Raw genomic sequence first — 9,534 nt, forward strand, 5'->3', positions numbered from 1 at the left:
CAAGGCTGGCAATCGGCTTCCCCGCTGCACGCGTGCGGCGCACAACCGGTGTGACGTGGAAGTGACGGGACACGTTCGTAAACCCATCGCGAACCGAGTACGACGCCCTACCAAGTGCGCCCGCAACCCTGTACAGGGTCACATCTTCACAAGGCTGGCAAGCGGCATTCCGCTGCGCGCGTGCGTCGTCCGAGCAGTTGCGTGATAAACGACCGTGTCGAAAGCCCAAACACCGCCGAGGCCAGTCGCCGCCGCCGCAAGGGCAGCCACGCAGCCTGGCGAGAGGCATCGTCTCGTGTAGCGTCGCCCCCGCCCCAACTGGAGTGGCCCAGTTTTTTGAACGGGACGGGAACTGCGAAGCACTTAGACCGACGGCGGACTACGACGAGAACGCCTTAAGCTTCGCCAACGTTTCGCCAACTCGTGCGGGAGACTTTTTCCGCTTCGCGGCAAGTCGTCGCGCCGTGCTCTCCGCATCAACCGCGTACGCAGCGAACCGCAAACGTCGGGCGCAGCCTCCTCACCTCCCTGCGCTTTGCGCGCGAACGTTCCCTGTTCGCGCGGCAAAGCCTGGAGGAGGCACGGCCCCGCAGCGTGTTCGAGCGCCCGGTCTACGGGACACCCTGCTTACTTCGAGGGCAACAAGCGCAACGCAAGGCTGCGATCTCGCGCACTTTGCGCACGGCTGGAGAAGCTTTGCTGGCCGGCTTTCGCTCCTCGTGTTTACCGTGCGTTAAAGTTGCGCGTCCGTGGCTCTCGCAGCTCTTGCGCGCCCGGTCGCAGAGAGGAGTACGCAACCTCGACCGCACTTTCCCTGCAGGCTTCCTTCCGACTCGAAGTCCTGCGGCGGTCTCAACGAGGTGCCACATCCTCAATGCAGTCGGTCGCCCCCGTTTCGGTTGGGCTCTGGCACGACGGTCGCCACCGTCTCGCCCTTGAGTGGCCGCTGTTGGCGCTCGCTGTGAGGTGTTCAGCGTGCTGTCCGTGTTGCCGACGCGGTCAAAACGAGTCGACGGCTCACGTTCCCTTGTGCGCCGAAGGCTCTCTTGATATGTGATCCGACCCTCAGACAGACGAAGCCAAGGGAAGACCCAAGGCCGCAATGTGCGTTCAAAGAATCAGTGCTCAGTGTGTCCTGCAATTCACACCAAGTCTCGCAGCTGGCTGCGTTCTTCATCGACCCGAGAACCGAGTGATCCACCGCTTAGAGTCGTGAAAAAGTGTTTGTTCAATTCCGTACAGTCAAAACCAAACGTTTCTGGCACTCGGCCAAACAGTGGCCAAGAAGGGCGCTTTTCAGCGCACGCTTGGACTCCAAAACTCTGCCGCGCCTTTTTCGGCTGCCGCAAATCGAGCAAACGGTGTGTTTCGGACGGCGTTTCGCTTCCGCTACTTGCGAGTGCTTTCGTGGTCCACCCCTCTATAAATACTCGGGAGGCGTCGAAGCCGGTTCTCCAAGCCGGACCCGTAGGTATCGTTGTGTGCTCGCTCTCATTGGCCCGCCTAACCAGAAAATGCCTGCGGTACACCCATTTGGATAAGAGTGCACGCAGATGCGGGCCTCGACGGCTACACATTTCCTCGGGCGGCCGCCTCCCGGCCTCCGTGGAGCGCGGGATGCACGGTCCCATCGACAAGCCTCTCCCGTTTTTACCGTGGCGTCGCGGTTCACCACGGCGGGCGGGTCGGTCTCCTCCGCATAAAAAGGGGGACCCCCGCTTTTTGTTCCACGAAATCGCACAAGCTTTTTTCGCATCCACGGTTTGCCACCGCACACCAAAATGCCGATCCGGCTGCCTACTTTAGCCAACAGGTGGAGCCAGGCGCGCCGTACTTGCGCGGCACTTCCCACGTCCACCGAAGTCGGTGCCAAGGACCACTTTCGGCGCCGGAGCCGCGTACGAGCCTACTCGAGGCGGAAGAACGAAGCCAGCAAGGGCCTGGCCGCAAGTGCGTTCAATTGTCGGGACGTCCAAGTCCCTCGTTCTTCCGTGCTTCCTCTTTCGGCAAGTCGTTGCGGCACCTTCCCAAAGCGCGCAGACCCGCTAATCGCGACGAGCGCGACGTGGCCGTGCCGCCTTTCCCTCGGCAGCAAGCAAAACGCCTGGCAACGTCGACGCTCCCCTAACCGCGATCTCGCACCGTGTTTCGTGTGGCGAATTCAAAAGCCGGCCGGCGCTGCTGCAACCATTACGGTCGGTACGCATACGCCGCGGAGGGCGGGACGGTCATCGGAGCGTGCGGTTCCTCCATCGAGTACTGCGCACCTCGGCCGTCGCATCGCCGTGCCATGACCGGCCGCGCGTCAACGCGAACCGGTGCCAGCGAGATCCCTCGCCTGCAAGAACCGACCGGCAGCCTCCGTCACCCGAGGACGCGGAGGCGCTTGCCGCGGACGGCGGGACGGTATGCACTGGTGCACAGCGGACCCGTCACATCGCCAGTTCCTTGACCGACCGCCGACGCTTGTGCCGTTCCTCTCGTACTTGGCAGTCGCCGCGCGATTGTCGGGTCTCGTTCTTGCACGCTCGAACGGTCGGGAGGGCACTCGGCTGGCGTTTCGGGAACGCGCAGCCTCGCCTTCTACCGACGTAACCACGACTCGCCGTTCGCGCTCCGCCGCTCCTGTTTACAGTACTAGGCGGTCCCGCAGCGGTCGGGTCGCGCATTTCGAGCGCTTCGAGCCACGGTGCAGTGGCGGGTCGAAAGCCGACCTATGAGTGCGTTGCGCCGTTTGTACCCGCGTCCGCCACCTGGCCGACCGTCCAAGGTCGCGGTGTTGGCGTCCGCTGGGCGCAACAATTTGTCACGGGGTGCCGCTCCACATTCAGGCAGCCCCGTGGGGAAAAGCCGACCCCGCGTCCAAACGGGGTCAGCGGCAGAAAGTGTCGGGCGCAGACGCAGCTGAGGCGCTCACCCTTCACAATCCGTTAATGATCCTTCCGCAGGTTCACCTACGGAAACCTTGTTACGACTTTTACTTCCTCTAAATGATCAAGTTTGGTCATCTTTCCAACAGACCGGCGCAACCGAAAGGCCGCGCCGGACATCGGTCCGAAGACCTCACTAAATCATTCAATCGGTAGTAGCGACGGGCGGTGTGTACAAAGGGCAGGGACGTAATCAACGCGAGCTTATGACTCGCGCTTACTGGGAATTCCTCGTTCAAGGGGAACAATTGCAAGCCCCTATCCCAATCACGAAAGAAGTTCCACGGGTTACCCAGTCTTTTCAGACAGGGATAAAGACACGCTGCTTCCTTCAGTGTAGCGCGCGTGCGGCCCCGGACATCTAAGGGCATCACAGACCTGTTATTGCTCTGTTTCGTGCGGCTAGGAGCCGCTTGTCCCTCTAAGAAGGTTGTAAGGTGCTGGGAACCCCGCACCTATTTAATAGGCTAGAGTCTCGTTCGTTATCGGAATTAACCAGACAAATCGCTCCACCAACTAAGAACGGCCATGCACCACCATCCACCGAATCAAGAAAGAGCTCTCAATCTGTCAATCCTCCCAGTGTCCGGGCCGGGTAAGTTTTCCCGTGTTGAGTCAAATTAAGCCGCAGGCTCCACTCCTGGTGGTGCCCTTCCGTCAATTCCTTTAAGTTTCAGCTTTGCAACCATACTTCCCCCGGAACCCAAATACTTTGGTTTCCCGGAAGCTGCCCGCCGAGTCATTTGAGTAACTCAGGCGGATCGCTGGTTGGCATCGTTTATGGTCAGAACTAGGGCGGTATCTGATCGCCTTCGAACCTCTGACTTTCGTTCTTGATCAATGAAAACATTCTTGGCAAATGCTTTCGCAGTAGTTCGTCTTGCGACGGTCCAAGAATTTCACCTCTAGCGCCGCAATACGAATGCCCCCGTCCGTCCCTCTTAATCATTACCTCGTATTCCAAAAACCAACAGAACAGAAACGAGGTCTTGTTCTATTATTCCATGCAAGTTTATTCAGGCGACTCGCCTGCGTTGAGCACTCTAATTTTTTCAAAGTAAAAGCACCGGCCATCTCGAGGCACACAATGAAGTGCACCAAGAAAGAACCGGCATGATGTTCAGTCCGAGCCGTCGCATCGGGTAGATGCACTACTCGTCTGGAACTGAGATCCAACTACGAGCTTTTTAACCGCAGCAGCTTTAGTATACGCTATTGGAGCTGGAATTACCGCGGCTGCTGGCACCAGACTTGCCCTCCAATTGATCCTCGTTAAAGGATTTAGAGTGTACTCATTTCAATTACGGGGCCTCAAAAGAGTCCCGTATTGTTATTTTTCGTCACTACCTCCCCGTGCCGGGAGTGGGTAATTTGCGCGCCTGCTGCCTTCCTTGGATGTGGTAGCCGTTTCTCAGGCTCCCTCTCCGGAATCGAACCCTGATTCTCCGTTACCCGTAACAACCATGGTAAGCAAGTAACCTACCATCGAAAGTTGATAAGGCAGACACTTGAAAGAAACGTCGCCGGCTCGTGGCCATGCGATCAGCACAAAGTTATCCAGAGTCACCACACAATACGGGCCGAAACCCGATCGATCTTGGTCTAATAAAAGCACCCGTTACCCAAAGGGCTCCAGGCTCACTGCATGTATTAGCTCTAGAATTGCCACAGTTATCCAAGTAGGAAGAAACGATCTAAGGAACCATAACTGATTTAATGAGCCATTCGCGGTTTCGCCTTATTTCGGCATGTACTTAGACATGCATGGCTTAATCTTTGAGACAAGCATATGATTACTGGCAGGATCAACCAGGTAATCGTTCGACTGCGCGTCCGTCCTCGCCCTCGGCGGGCCGGACGCAGTCTGTGTGCGGCGGAGGCCACCTTCAGGCGCCCCAACACGCTTATTTTGCACTCCGAGATGACGGCGTTCGAGCTCGCTACGGCACAACCTTCCCGAAAGACGAGTGGGAGCCGTGCGGCAAGAAGCACGTTCATGCTCGCTCTTTTTCGTTGCATCGACTCGGTCGCGCCGTGCGGGTTGCCCAAGCCCGCTGCACTGTCGGTGGACCGGCCGGAACTAGCAACGGAGCCGAGACTGCAAAGCCGCCAGACGACGGGTCACGCCCGCGTCTTCGGCGCTTTCGCATCTGAATCGCCCGAGGACGACACGGAACACACCTCGATATCGTGGTAAAACGGCACCGTCCGACAACCAGCCCCTAACGCATCAAGCGGATGAGGCTGCAGACGACTGCCGTGGATTCCCCTGGAGCAGACCCGAGGACACGCTTGACGAGGCCGAAGCCCGCCGCATATCAGACACCCGGTCGCTTTCGCGTACGCCGCTCACGAGAACCCCCACATAATAGCAGCGATAAGTACCCAGACCTCCTTGGGCCCTAATACGAGCGTACTCGAGAAAATTTCACCGCGGGTGTGCCCCGAAACGTGTGGCATGTTGAGCGTGCCACAAGTCTACGTCGCTCTCAAACCCGCCGAGGTCGTAGAATTTGCGACCCTACTCACGAAATTCCCACCGAGGATACGGCCGCAAACGTACCGCACCTTGGGTAGGCCACGAGTTTGTGCAACACTACGCTGACGGCACAGCACCGAGGTCGTGCGCGCACGCACGGGAAAATTCCGCCGCGGTTTCTGCCGAAAACGTGAGGCACCACGACTCTCCGCAAGTTCGCGTCGACTGCGAAAGACCGAAGTCGTGAACGACGTGTCCGCTACTCGCCGCCGACACGCTGGACACCAAACGTACAACGACTCGACGGCGTCGTAGAGGCCCACGACGCGGTTTTCCTTAACGACGTCTCGGCGTGGCACCGACAGGTTAGAACGGCCGACCAACGTTCCCTGTCCGCCGTTCGGCTCAGTCGAAGGGCTCGGCGACTTCGGCAACGCTGCGAAGCCGCACGGTGACGCACGCCATGTCCCCATTTTTTTTTTCTTTCTGCGTCTGCCGGGGTGCCCCTATAATAGCAGCGATAAGCACCCAGACCGCCGTGGGTCGCTCGCCCCGGCTGACGTGGTTTTTCGTACTCCTGCGGCGGTCGCCGTCAAGCACGTCCAAATACGCTACTTTCGTGGGCGCATTCACGCTCTTTCGCTTCGCCGGAGTGCCAGCACTCACTCTGCCAAAAACGGCGAACATCCGAGCGGCGGTTCCCACTTTTGCGTCGGCGTCGCAAACCCCGCCCCGGCAGACGAGGTTTGCCGTACTCGTGCGACGGTGGCCGGCGGGCACGTCGAAAGACGCCGATATCGTGCGCGAATTGGCGCACCTTGGCTTCACCGGAGTGCCGCCACTGACTCCTCCAAAAACGGCGAAGATCCGAGCGGCGCTTCCCACTTTCGCATCGGCGTCCCGAACTCCGCCCCGGCTGACGCGGTTTACCGTACTCGTGCGACGGTCGCCGGCGAGCACGTGGAAAGACGCCGATATCGTGCCCGAATCGGCTCCGTTCGGCTTCGCCGGAGTGCCAGCACTGGCTCGGCGAAAGACGACGAACATCCGAGCGACGGTTCTCACTATTGCGTACGCGTCGCAAACCCCGCCCCGGCAGACGCACTTTGCCGTACTCGTGCGACGGTCGCCGGCGAGCACGTAGAAAGACGCCGATATCGTGCCGGAATCGGCCCCGTTTGGCTTCGCCGGAGTGCCAGCACTCACTCGGCCACAAACGGCGAACATCCGAGCGGCGGTTCCCACTTAGCCGTCGGCGTCCCGAACTCCGCCCCGGCAGACGCGGTTGCCGAGCTCGTGCGACTAGCGACCGCGAAGCCGTCTCGCGACGCCGCTTTCGTGCGCGGCTCCCACTGCGACCTGGGTCACCCGAGGTCGACGAGCAAAAAAGAATGTCGAAAAAAATTTTTTTTTTTTTTGCGTCTGCCGGGGTGCCCCTATAATAGCAGCGATAAGCACCCAGACCGCCATGGGTCGCTCGCCCCGGCTGACGTGGTTTTTCGTTTTCCTGCGGTGGTCGTCGTCAAGCACGTCCAAACACGCCACTTTCGTGGGCGCATTCGCGCTCTTTCGCTTCGCCGGAGTGCCAGCACTCACTCTGCCAAAAACGGCGAACATCCGAGCGGCGGTTCCCACTTTTGCGTCGGCGTCGCAAACCCCGCCCCGGCAGACGAGGTTTGCCGTACTCGTGCGACGGTGGCCGGCGGGCACGTCGAAAGACGCCGATATCGTGCGCGAATTGGCGCACCTTGGCTTCACCGGAGTGCCGCCACTGACTCCTCCAAAAACGGCGAAGATCCGAGCGGCGCTTCCCACTTTCGCATCGGCGTCCCGAACTCCGCCCCGGCTGACGCGGTTTACCGTACTCGTGCGACGGTCGCCGGCGAGCACGTGGAAAGACGCCGATATCGTGCCCGAATCGGCTCCGTTCGGCTTCGCCGGATTGCCAGCACTGGCTCGGCGAAAGACGACGAACATCCGAGCGACGGTTCTCACTATTGCGTACGCGTCGCAAACCCCGCCCCGGCAGACGCACTTTGCCGTACTCGTGCGACGGTCGCCGGCGAGCACGTAGAAAGACGCCGATATCGTGCCGGAATCGGCCCCGTTTGGCTTCGCCGGAGTGCCAGCACTCACTCGGCCACAAACGGCGAACATCCGAGCGGCGGTTCCCACTTAGCCGTCGGCGTCCCGAACTCCGCCCCGGCAGACGCGGTTGCCGAGCTCGTGCGACTAGCGACCGCGAAGCCGTCTCGCGACGCCGCTTTCGTGCGCGGCTCCCACTGCGACCTGGGTCACCCGAGGTCGACGAGCAAAAAAGAATGTCGAAAAAAAAATTTTTTTTTTTTTTTTGCGTCTGCCGGGGTGCCCCTATAATAGCAGCGATAAGCACCCAGACCGCCATGGGTCGCTCGCCCCGGCTGACGTGGTTTTTCGTTTTCCTGCGGTGGTCGTCGTCAAGCACGTCCAAACACGCCACTTTCGTGGGCGCATTCGCGCTCTTTCGCTTCGCCGGAGTGCCAGCACTCACTCTGCCAAAAACGGCGAACATCCTAGTGGCGGTTCCCACTTTTGCGTCGGCGTCGCCAACCCCGCCCCGGCATACGCGGTTTGCCGTACTCGTGCGGCGGTGGCCGGCGGGCACGTCGAAAGACACCGATATCGTGCGCGAGTCGATGCTTCTTGGTCTCGCAGGAGGGCCGCCACTCACTCCTGCAAAAACGGCGAAGATCCGAGCGGCGCTTCCCACTTTTTCGTCGGCGTCGCAAACCTCGCCCCGGCAGACGCGCTTTGCCGTACTCGTGCGACGGTCGCCGGCGAGCACGTCGAAATACGCCGATATCGTGCCCGAATCGGCCCCGTTTCGCTTCGCCGGAGTGCCAGCACTCGCTCGGCCAAAGACGACGAACATCCGAGCGACGGTTCCCACTATTGCGTACGCGTCGCGAACCCCGCCCCGGCAGACGCGGTTTGCCGTACTCGTGCGGCGGTGGCCGGCGGGCACGTCGAAAGACGCCGATATCGTGCACGAATTGGCGCTCCTTGGCTTCACCGGAGTGCCAGCACTCACTCGGCCAAAAACGGCGAACATCCGAGCAGCGGTACCCACTTAGCCGTCGGCATCCCGAACTCCGCGCCGGCTGACGCGGTTGCCGAGCTCGTGCGACTAGCGACCGCGAACGCGTCTCGCGACGCCGCTTTCGTGCGCGGCTCCCATTGCGACCTGGGTTACCCGAGCTCGACCAGCAAAAAAGAAGGTCGAAAATTTTTTTTTTTTTTCTGCGTCTGCCGGGGTGCCCCTATAATAGCAGCGATAAGCACCCAGACCGCCGTGTGTCGCTCGCCCCGGCTGACGTGGTTTTTCGTACTCCTGCAGCGGTCGCCGTCACGCACGTCCAAATACGCCACTTTCGTGGGCGCATTCGCGCTCTTTCGCGTCGCCGGAGTGCCAGCACTCACTCTGCCAAAAACGGCCAACATCCGAGCGGCGGTTCCCACTTTTGCGTCGGCGTCGTAAACCCCGCCCCGGCAGACGCGGTTTGCCCTACTCGTGCGACGGTCGCCGGCGAGCGCGTCGAAAGACGCCGATATCGTGCGCTAATTGGCGCTCCCTGGCTTCTCCGGAGTGCCGCCACTCACTCCTCCAAAAACGGCGAAGATCCGAGCGGCGTTCTCCACTTTCGCATCGGCGTCCCGAACTCCGCCCGGGCTGACGCGGTTTACCGTACTCGTGCGACGGTCGCCGGCGGGCACGTCGAAAGACGCCGATATCGTGCCGTAATCGGCCCCGTTTGGCTTCGCCCGTGTGCCAGCACTCACTCGGCCAAAAACGGCGAACATCCGAGCAGCGTTTCCCACTTTCGCATCGGCGTCCCGAAGCCCGCCCCGGCAGACGCGGTTTGCCCTACTCGAGCGACGGTCGCCGGCGATCACGTCGAAAGGCGCCGAATTCGTGCACGAATCGATGCTTCTTGGTCTCGCAGGAGGGCCGCCACTCACTCCTGCAAAAACGGCGAAGATCCGAGTTGCGCTTCCCACTTTTTCGTCGGCGTCCCGAACTACGCCCCGGCTGACGCGGTTTACCGTACTCGTGCGACGGTCGCCGGCGGGCACTTCAAAATACGC

At 60.6% G+C, this 9,534-nt stretch overlaps 2 non-coding genes across 2 annotated transcripts; both read right to left on the reverse strand.

Moving 5' to 3' along the window:
* Window positions 1-1,059: 1,059 nt before the first annotated feature.
* Window positions 1,060-1,212, reverse strand: LOC142795706 (5.8S ribosomal RNA). Its single transcript, XR_012893240.1, has one exon. It is a non-coding gene; the product is annotated as a 5.8S ribosomal RNA (ribosomal RNA).
* Window positions 1,213-2,931: 1,719 nt separating this feature from the next.
* On the reverse strand, window positions 2,932-4,746 carry LOC142795708 (small subunit ribosomal RNA). The gene has a single exon (XR_012893242.1). It is a non-coding gene; the product is annotated as a small subunit ribosomal RNA (ribosomal RNA).
* Between the last annotated feature and the right edge of the window lie 4,788 nt (window positions 4,747-9,534).

Source organism: Rhipicephalus microplus, unplaced genomic scaffold (assembly GCF_043290135.1).
Source record: "Rhipicephalus microplus isolate Deutch F79 unplaced genomic scaffold, USDA_Rmic scaffold_815, whole genome shotgun sequence".
Taxonomy (NCBI): domain Eukaryota; kingdom Metazoa; phylum Arthropoda; class Arachnida; order Ixodida; family Ixodidae; genus Rhipicephalus; species Rhipicephalus microplus.